We start from the raw sequence: 11,431 nt of genomic DNA on the forward strand, positions 1-11,431 counted from the left end.
GACGTTTGTATTTGGATTCAGAGAGTTAATTTGTGATTTTACAAAGCAAAGTGGAGTTTTCAACTGGATTTTGTGGTTTGGATTAATTTAGTGGTTTGGATATTAGCATGTGGCTGCTGCCTATTAATATTCTTTGTACACACAAGCAAGACTTCATATTCTTAAATAGATTAAGCCCTTACTTACATGGTCGTGCCAAGCCAATAAATTTATAATGTAGGCCAGGTCTTTTTTTGTTTTTTTTTTTAATCCTGGTACCTGTCGTGCGTGAAGATAAGATCAGATTTAGTTTTAGTTTTATATTTATTTTTAATCGGATTCTCATCTTGTAGTACGTACTTGGATTGATGCCTAATATTCTTGCTTTTGTTCATTGGGATTTTTTTTTTTTATATATTATTAACGAACAAGCTATGCTGTGAACAGTGTGTGGTGTAAAAACTTGAAAATAGCAATATTATTAAGGAAGAGCTATTAATCAGAGTAATGCTATATATAGTCGTGGAATGCACAAACGTCGTGCAGTCGTTTTGAAAAAGAGTGGGGTTCACTATTAAAAAATTAATTTCTTTTCATGTGGCTTCTATATTTATTCACTTTTTTTAAAGTGACTGCACGACGCTTGCACACTCACGACTGCAAGTATCATTTTTCTAATAGTTAAGTTCGGTTCGTAATTTTACTTTTGCAAAGAAGTCAACTCTAGCAAAAATTTTAGCAGAGGTTGCTGCTAGAATTTAGAGAGAATGACTTGATATAATCACATTCCAAAAGCTAGAGATTAATGTGGTGAACGACTATATATTAATGGGTCACGATATAGATACAACTATTTCACAATCAACAAATAGTACCATAGTGTCACTTTAATAAAAAGAAAATTTAATTTTATAAACTGACATTCATTTAATATACCGATAAAATAATTATAAAATAGTTGTAACTTAATTAATCAGTTTCCTATACCGATAAAATAATTATAAAACAATTAAGACTTTGTATTAATTATTGATGATGACAATTAGACCAAATTTTTGTAATTTTGGTCAACAACATAGACAAAAAAGTAATTTGGTATTTCTTGAAATAATACTATTAATATTAATTATAAAAAGAATTATTGTTTCCTTATCAACAAGCATTTTTATTTAGACCAATTCAAGAAGTGCTCGATTAACTAACAGATGACAATCCTTTCTCGCCGATGTTAAGAAACTGATCAGGGTCCTTATTCATTTAGCAATCAAAATAAAGATAGCAGGTACGTATTTTCAAATAATAAGCTTTGCAAATACTTGTACCAAATGGCTAGAACCATCACCAAAATGAAAATGGACATCAATGGTTAACCTTTGCTTTTCCTGATTACACCTGCTAATTTATCTTTGGTCTCTCTCTCACTACAAGAAATATGAGTTTTTGCGGCGACAGAAATCTAGAGGCAAATGGTAATGTTTTACTGTTCCCAATTTTTGCTCTTGGCGATTCTTAAAGTCATTGCAAAACCAAACCTTTTGCGGCGAAAATCCATTGTGGCAAATAGAACCAACTGCAAATAAGGATGTTTTTTTCCTCGTTATTTTATAGTGACACAAATTCACCGATAACACTGTATCTTTTTGCGACGATATTAAAATGCCACAAAATACCTTAAATATAGATTGCGGCACTTTCTCTGTTTATTTGTGGTGAGATTTCATCACCGTAAAAGGTCAAACTTTTAAACAAAAGGGAAATAAACCTAGGGTCGGTTGTCTTCATTTTTCCCCTCCCTTCTATGCGATGTCTCCCTCTTTCTCATTTCCTTCTGTTGCATAGAAACCCCCCTGACGGCTCCCTTCCAGTCTATGTCTTCATCTCTCTCTCTCTCTCTCTCTCTCTCTCCTCTGTGCCTTTCCCTCTCTCTATTTCACTCTCCGCTACATCTCTCAACAAAGACTCCAGCTCATTGGCGTTTATCGTCAATGTTGTGTACCAACACTGAGACCATGCTCCTGCTCGTCGTTCATAAGCCATCTCTCCTCCACCGTCTCTCTCTCTCTCTCTCATCTCTCTATTTTGTGCCGCAAGTGTGCATAAGAAAGAAGATTAGTGTGTGTCTTTGTTGTATGTGTTCGTGGTTTAAAGTTGTGAGTTGCTTTGTAATGGAGGTAATCAGAACTGGACTGTAGTTTAATGGGTTTGGGTTATGAACATGAAGTTAGGATTTTGGTTGAATTTTTTGTGACTAAAGTTGGTGTTACACTGTGAGTTCTAGGGTTATTTTTCTTATGGATTTGTTTTTGGGGTTTTCGAATTTTACTTTGCAATTGTCCTATTCAGTTTTTCTTTAGTTTAGCATATTGGGTTTTCTCTGGTTTTGGAAAATTTGCATATTGTCGTGCACTATAATGCTGCAAGGTGATCTGTCTCTAATCTTCATCATCAATCCTTAATTCAGACTACCACAATATCTTCTAATAGAAGTTTTCTCAATCATTGTGTGTTCAAGAACGTCCATCTTGTAACTAGATATGCTCAACTTGATCAATTCTTTTTTCTCTCTTCTAATGCAGCTAGTGGGGATGAAAACCATTTTTATTTTTAATGGTCGGGGATGACAAGCACTGAAATAGGACAATTTGAGCTGATCTATTCATTATTTATAGAAGTCTAAATTTTTTTTATAAGAAAATTGCATTAAATTAGAAGCAGATGTACAAGATAAGTCGATGAGGATATCACTACAATGCTTGCAGCATCTAAAAGAAAAAGAAATGCAATTGAGCAATTTTCCAAGAACTTGTTCTTTTACCAATTAGGAGGTGACTGCGTTAAGCAGTTTGATGTCATCTAACAAGTAGAACGAATGGTTGTGATCAAAGGTCACAACCAAATCACTACACGGAACCATTTTGGCTTGTTTGTTGGATTTTCTCACGTCCACTATCAATATCTATGTCGACGGTTCAAGCAAAGCAAGAACATATATAATCAGATGTCAAGAGTCGAAACGGCAAGCTCTTGGTGAATCACTTGTGTCACACGACAACATACCGGCACATGGGGATCACACACTAGAGGTGAAGGCTATCTTTGGAGGCCAATAAGTCAAACGGTATGGCTTGTGTACCATGCGGCAACTCTAGGCTTTGGCCAGCGCATACGGCTCATATGTAAGTGCTAGGATGGAGATTACCCCATCCTAGCACTTATGGTCGGGATAAACAAAAACATACTTAACTTGACCTGAAAGGCTGTTCCCTAGATACACAAACTGTACTCGAGACAAAACGTGACATGAGATGGAAGGACAAAACCCCTAACATAACGTGACATGACGTGAATGTGAGACGAAATAGATGACATAATATGAGATAGACAACATTTCGTAGTATAACATAACATGTAACAAATAACATTTCATAACATGACATAACATGTAACAAATAATATTTTGTAACTCATGTCATAGAAAATATTTCATGACATCACACACGTGTGATAGCATTACATGACATGACATACATGTAATAAACATTACGTGATATAATGAATTATATAACAGATAAGTATTTCGTGACAGAGTGTAATATATAACAGACATACATGAGCTGACATGGCATAGAAGATAACATAAATACATAAACAATAGTTCCCTTACCTATCACACATACACAGTAATTTGATAGTAAGTTAAGAACTGATAGGCGATTGTCGCGTTTATAGGAAAAAATATAAAATATGAAAAACTGTAAGTAGGGATTCTAAATGTTAGAAACTAGTCACTTATAACTTATAATCATGAAAACTGCTAATTTAGAGTAAAATTATCATTTTACCCCTAACTTAAGCATTTCACATTCTAACTCCAAAAATCACTAAAATTTACATCACTTGTGTAAATTTTGTCCTAAACTCAAATATCAACTTAGAGGAATTTAAAAAATTCACAATCAGAAAAATCACACAAAGACCGAAACACCCTTTGGTTATTTCTCTTTGATTTTTGTTGCAATTTTATTCAACTTCAACACTCATACTTAAACCAAAACATTGGAACATATATCATCACATCCTATACTTAGAAGTATGCTTAAAACAGCCAACAAATATCCACTTCACATAAACATGAAACTTTTTAGTAAAATGATCCAAACTTTTTAACTAAAATACAAACCCTTGAATATCAAGGTTTTGACTCTCTTTAAAAATATCTTCAAGAACTCAAAAAATTCAAAACTTTCTTCTAACATATCCATAACACACATATAAGAATTATCATGCTTTGAATCAACACATAAAAGTCTCCAAAAATCAGAAAACCTCACTTCAAGTACTCGGCTCCTGCACTTGGACAAAAACAGAATGTTGTCAACTTTGGTTTTGATCACACCTTTTGATCCGAGACATATCATGATGAAAACGACAAACTAAAAACATCATATGCTTTAAAAATATGTCCTAAAGTAGTTCCAACCATTAAACTTAAAATCACATGGCTAAAAATAGACCAAAACATGGATCTAGCAAAAATCATCACACTTTTGACCCAACCGAGTATTCACTTGCATAAAAATCATACCTTCACAAATCAATACCTAAACACTTTAAACCAACATGGAAACTTCCTAGCATGTAGATCAAAGGCTTTGGATAAAAAAATAAAAATTTCAAAGTCATTGGAGTAAGATTAAACCACAAAAGATCCAAACTTTCACAAAACAAAAAATGTTTAATCCATCCACTTTCTAAGTTTCTAGATCTAAGAAAGTCTTTCATCAAAAGCTTTTATCGTTCAACGAATCCTTAACAAACGTTCATATAAACATGTTAGCAACAATCCATAAAAAGTTCGGACCAAGATTTGTCTATTAGTTTGGTCAAAAACTTCAAAATACATGACACTATTGAGTTTATCTCCCAGAATGACATTTCCATGATTAAAACAATTTTTGACTGATCAAAAGACCATGGAATCAAACACAAAAGGTACCCACTTAAACTAGACTCAAGACTTTCATGAAAAAATCATTGTGAGAAAATACTTACAAGGGTTTCAAAAATTGCAAGCAAAAACGCTCAGAAAACTCCTTGAGAGAGCTTGTAAGTTCCTCTCTAGAAAACGTGTGGGAAAAGAGATGAAATGATAAAGGAAATGGTCTGCACTTTTCTTGAAAAAACTGAAGAGTGAAGTGAGGTCTTGAGTGATTAGGGTTGTAATCAAGCCGAGCCGAGCTGAGCTTAGACAGTCTTTAGCTTGCCGAGCTTGGCTCGACTCAAAATACTCGAGCTTGAGATTTTTATTTATTATTTATTCAAGCTCAACTTGGTAAGCTAAATTCTAAACTCGAGCTCGTCCAAAAAATGAACTCGAGTCAAGTCTAATATTGATTAAGATTTTTTTAATAGGATTTAATAATTAATAAATTAGATAAATAAATCTAATATTGAATTTGTACAACTAACAAGTAGAAATATAAGATTTTAAAAATTTATAAATAATTAATATATAACTGATTAATATTTATCCATAATAATAATATATTATATGTCTACATAAATTATTAATAAATACACATAATATGATAGAATATATCTATTTTATATATGATTCCCACATGCTAGTATATGAAATTATTAAATCTTATCGACTGATTCTTGTACAAATTATAAAATATAACTATGAAGTATATTCAATATATAGGCATAAGTAATTAAATTACATATTATATATTAAATTATAAAAGTGCTATGCTTATATTATTAGCTAATACATATATATGTATATCTTTATTAATATACGAATGAGTTTTAATCGATTTGAGCTAACGAGTCAACTCGGGTATAAACGAGCGGGCTTTAACGAGCTTTAGTCGGATCAAATCAAGTTTTTTCGGGTATGCGTCATTTACTAATTGAGCATGTATTTGCTTTCACAAGCGAGCTTTTTTTTTCATGAGTAGAGTTCGATTCGATTTTAACCGAGTGAGTACCTAGCAGGCTTTAGATCAGACTAGTTCATTTACAACCCTATGAGTGATGGAAGTCTTGGCCACAACAAGGGGTAAACTGCCCATGGTATGGGCTGCCTTGAGATGCCCTGTAGGTGGTTGTGGTGAGGTGGCCTTCCCATCAAGGACTATTTGAGATCTGCCTTGAGTAGTGGGTGGTTAGCCTTGGATGTGTGGAATCTTCCTAAAGAAGCTTTGTCAAGGTGGCCAAAATTTGTGGGCCTAATGGGCGTTAATTGAAAGAGCTTCATTTTAGGGTTTAAAGAGAGTTTGGTTAGGATTTGAGATTCTATCAGCACAAATCCAATTCCAGTTTTTATTGACCTAATCAAATTTTCAAGATTTAAAGGATTGAATAATGATGTCATAACATGAATTTGAGAGATTAGTAGCATCCGAAGTGATTTAATCGAATGAGTAAACATAATACTAAAAATCATATCCAAGGATTTTGAAATCAAGTTTGGGGTAATCGTTTAGGGTTTCAGTTTCCACCAAACTTTTTGGGGTTTTAATTGGATTTTAGGTATTTAGGGATTCTAGATGGAATAGTGTTTTGCTTTGGTAGCATGACCTCACACCTTAATTTCCTTCACATTTCTATCTCATGATTCCTCTTGGTGCCGGTGTCCAATACCATTTACCAAGTGTGGCTAAGATCTTTCCAAGTGTCCAAACAGAACTTCTTAAACCTAATTTGGACATTCTACACGCACTTAGTGCTACTATTAAGGTTACTATTCACTCTGAGAAAAGTGAATAAATTTTGCATTGTAAAATACTAAATATTTGTACTAAATTGATAGTGCAAATAATTTGTTGAAATTCAACCTCAAACTGCCTCGAAATAACCAAAACGCATTTTTCAACAATTGTTTTGTTTGAAAATTAAAAATGGACTTATTGCACTATAAAATTCCAAATCATCAACTGAGTCCAATGGCATAGACCATAAGGCATTCCGACACTTCTAACTACCTCAAATAAATAAAATCTCATTTTTTTCCCAATACTGAGTGGTAACACTAACTATGCTGACAGACAACAACGTACGTGATTGGTCGATTAGTGAAAACTTACGCAGTTTTCAGGAGATTTCTAAAAGCCATAGAAATTCCACCATTGAATTTCTAGTGGCTCTTACATCCCTGGGCCTCGTCCAACAGCTCGGGCCCAAACTGAATGGGTACAAAACCACGATTCTAGTTATCCCACAAATTCTTACCACATGGGTGTGGGGGGAATTTTAATCTTCCCAATGCTCCTGAACGTTCCCACTTCCCCCATAAATTCGATGCATGGTTGCACGCTCCCACGTCTTAGGAACTAACGTAGCTATCGCATTCGCATTTCTCGTTGGGGTTTCCCAACCGTTACCCATTCCCTTATTTATTCTTCCTCTTAGCCTCTGTAGCTGCCTCCCTTCAACTTTGGTGCTACATTTCCTTTGATTGCCACTATCCCTTCCTGCCTTATTGCCCGTCCAGCATCTTCTCCCGCACGCTAGTCTTTGATGGCCTCCAGGAACAACTCCCATAGTGGGTTTTCCTCCTATGATGGATCTTGATGGTCTTCAGTCCTTAACCTCGCGGCCTTCAAAGTGCTGTTGGGACTGAAGTCAATCTCACAGTGTGTTGTCTAGGACGTTCCCGAGGTTGGCTGCGCGGCTTTCAATTTTGAGTTCAACGCCAAGAAAGTAGCCTTGCACGTCATACGCCTGGAGGATATTGTTTTGATGTTTTGTGGCTTGGCATATGGTTGGCCTGGAGAGGTCGCTGCCCAAGAGTTCCCCATTTGATCTGGCTAGGGGTTGTTCCTGACAATAAAAATATTGGGTTCACCTATTAGAGAGCGAGCGGTCCTGCATCTAGTTGGTACCAACTCCTGGGTCCAAGAGCACGAAGAAGAGGTAGGGATCGGTATCCTCTTGTCTAAAGAGATCATAGCCCGTTTCTTGATCATGTTCACCTTGTACAAGTTTGGTCGGTGCTCCCGTGGGCATAATGCTGCCCAAGGGCCTCTATCATAACAACCCCGTGGTAGTGAGCGAGGATGGGTCTTCAATGTCTTCACCTCCCTCCGAAGCGACAATCAAGCATGATACCTCCCCGGCTACTGACACCGATGAGCTGTCTCAATCATAAGATTCCTCCGACGGCAGCCCCTCCAGGCGACCACAGCAGGTGTCAGCCCACACAGATGGGAGAGAGACGTTTGGCACAATGTAGGCGCCAGACACCCCTCACGCTTCTGCCCTCAGTGCTCCTAGGGAGTTAGGGCCTTGGGGAGGTGAATGTGCCTCATCCTCCAGCCTTGCCATAAAGTCTACAAAGGACGTTAGGTCCGAGGTGATTAAGGTGATGACCAATCAGCTAAATGACATCTTCTCTTCGGTAAGTTTCTCCTCCTCCCCTTCATTTTGTTTGCTGGTGAATCCTCATGTCCTAGTGTTTTGACTGCTCTTTTGTTGGCAGGTCTAGCTCTTGGCAGCGTGGGTAATGGACGGGCAAGTCGAGGTGGAGAATGAGGTGAAGGCCTTGCATGCACTAGGAGGTCGAGGAGGAGAACGAGTTCTTCTAGAAGCTCATCAAGGACCTCTGTAAGGTGGAGTCCAGTCTTCGTGCTAATAAGGAGGTGTTGGGGAAGGAGGTTTCCCTCCTCCAGTTTGCCACAAGGGCAACCAAAGAGGAGAGGGGATTGGAGCGAGCGTGAGGGTTGCATCTCGAAAAGGAGGCAACTAAGGCCTAGAACCGCTATGAGGAATATGTTTCCACTTTGACAAAGGAGACAGACGTCAATTGCAACCTAAATGGGTGCCTCAGCAAGCATAGAAACTGAATCTTCAGAGAGACAAAGAGGCAACTGAGGCTCAACACTTTAAGCTGTCGGCGTCCTATCGGCTGCTTTAGGAGAAGCTTATATCCCAAGAGGGTCAGGCACTAAAGTTGGAAGCCGAGTTTGCTGCAGCCAATGAGAAGCTTGACCAGATCACCAGATCACTTCGCAACTCGCGATAGCCAAGAGTCTTCGCAACTTGGCCTAGGGTGGCGAGTATTCTTGCAAGCTGGAGAGAGTGAGGGGGACTATGGCAATTGAGATAGGTGTTTCCCACCTTCATCGCCATGGCGCAAGCACGAAGAATTGGCCTAAAGAACCAGGCAGTATTTGGTATCAACCGCTCTTGATGGTGAGGGGGGCTAGGGTACTTGTGAGTCATGTTGCCCCGTTCGTCACCAAGGAGCAAGCGTGTAATATCAACCAAACAAACTAGGCGAGATTGGAACTAGGGCGGATCTGAAATCGACCACATTTGGTGGTGAGGGGGACTAGGGCACTTGGTAGAGGTCTTCCCCCACTTCCTCATCGATACGCGTGCACAAAGTATCGACATAAGGAACTAAGCAGGATCGAATATTAGTCGGGCTGGGTGGCAAGTGGGACTCAGGTACTTGGGAGAGGTGTTCTCCCCTTTCATCTTCGAGGGACTTAGAATGATCTGAAATAGACCTAAGGAACATGGACTGATCTGAAATCGACCGTGCTATTGGCAGTTGGTCCTAAAGGTTCGAGCATAAAGCATTGACCTAAGGAACAAGGCAAGATCTTATATCGACTGTATCGAATGGGAATGGGGGACTGGGAACTTGGGAGAGGTGTTCCCCCTTCGTCGTCGAGGCACGAGCACAAAGCATCGGCTTAAGAAACTAGGCAGGATCTGAAATCGACCGCATTGGAAGGCATCTGGTTACCAGATTTCAAGAGCGAAGCATCTACCTACGAAACTAGGTGGGAGCTGAAATTGACCGCGTTGGCTAGCTAGGGGGACTAGAGCATTTGGGAGAGGTGTTCCCCCCACACCCTCTCGTTGTCGAGGTGCAAGCATAGAGCATTAGCCTAAAGAACTAAATGGGATCTAATACCAACCGCACTTAGTGGAGAGAGGGGACTGGGGCATTTGAGAGAGGTGTTCCCCCACCCCCATAGCCGAGGTGCTAGGGCAGAGCATCGGCCTAAGGAACCTGGTGTGATATGAAATCGACCATGCTAGGTGGCGATTGGTCGCCATGGTTTGAAAACAAAGCATCGACCTAGGGAACTAGACTGGATCTAATATCAACCACACTGAGTAGAGAGGGGGCACTGGGGCACATGGGAGAAGTGTTTCCCTCCTTCGTCGCCAAGGCCCGAGAGCAGAGCATCAACTTAAGGAACTAGAGAGGATCTTAAATCGACCACGTTGGAGGGCAATTGGTCATCAAGGTTCGAGCACTGAGCACCTACCTACAGAACCATGCAAGATCTTAAGTCGACCATGCTAGGTGGCTAGGGGACTGGGACACTTGTATTGCATATATGTTATAACATGTTGGACAAGTAGCAAAGTAGGTAAATTCTAATGTTTTATGATAATATTCTAAGGAAAATTGTCATAAAAATTCTCAAGTATATTCTCACCACAGCACAACATCTAAACAGAGCACCCTATTTTGAAATTAAAAAAGCAAACAAGGTCTTGGAGTGTAAAAAAAAAAAAAAAAAGTGATGGAACCTATGGTTTGATTTGGTACCAAGGTCATGGAGCCATTTGAAATGTGTTCAAAACCTTAAACTTTTAAGTGTTGTGGCTGGATGATATTCTTGAGCAGTGGAAAGGTAGACATATTGCACGATATTAAATGATTGATTATATATATTATGTACCTAGGTTATAATGCCATAAAGCCTTCAGAGGGATAGATAAGAGATCTTTAGAGGGATTTCTTAATTGCCATCTCTGTCTGTGCTATATCTGAATTCATTGTGCAAATGGATAGGGGTGTGTGTCTCTGTGTGTGTGTGTAGGGGGGGGGGGCATTATTTTAATGGGGGTTGAGATGGGAAGGACCAAGTGCATGGATGCTTTTAGGGGTATATACTGGCTTTGAAAATTTAAGAATCGATACAGACTAATTCATCACCAAAACTGAAACTTTCACTTTTTTTGATTTCTGTCCAGTCTGGTTTTCTAGACATACCATTTACACATGTGACACTATATATGTTTAATATTATATTTTTTTAATAATAAACTTAATTGTGAGAATTTATTATTTATTATTAACAATTACTAATTCTTTAATGTTCAATTATAGTAGTATAATACAAGTAGTGTAAAACTTATTAGTGAGATTAATAAACTTGAATAATAAGATTAAAATAGTGTAATTAGTCTCTAATTATATTAGTATATTAATTTTATGTCATAAGATTGATAGACTTGAATAAAAAAATTAGAATTTCATGTTATATTAATTAGAAATGTAGCATATAATATATATAATAATAATATAAAAATTATATATAATATAAAAAAATAAAAATATATATGTACCCATTCGGTTTAAACCGATTTTCAAAACATGAAAACGGGTACCGCACCAATTTAGGACTAGTTTTTA

This window comes from Juglans regia, chromosome 6 (genome assembly GCF_001411555.2).
Source record: "Juglans regia cultivar Chandler chromosome 6, Walnut 2.0, whole genome shotgun sequence".
NCBI lineage: Eukaryota > Viridiplantae > Streptophyta > Magnoliopsida > Fagales > Juglandaceae > Juglans > Juglans regia.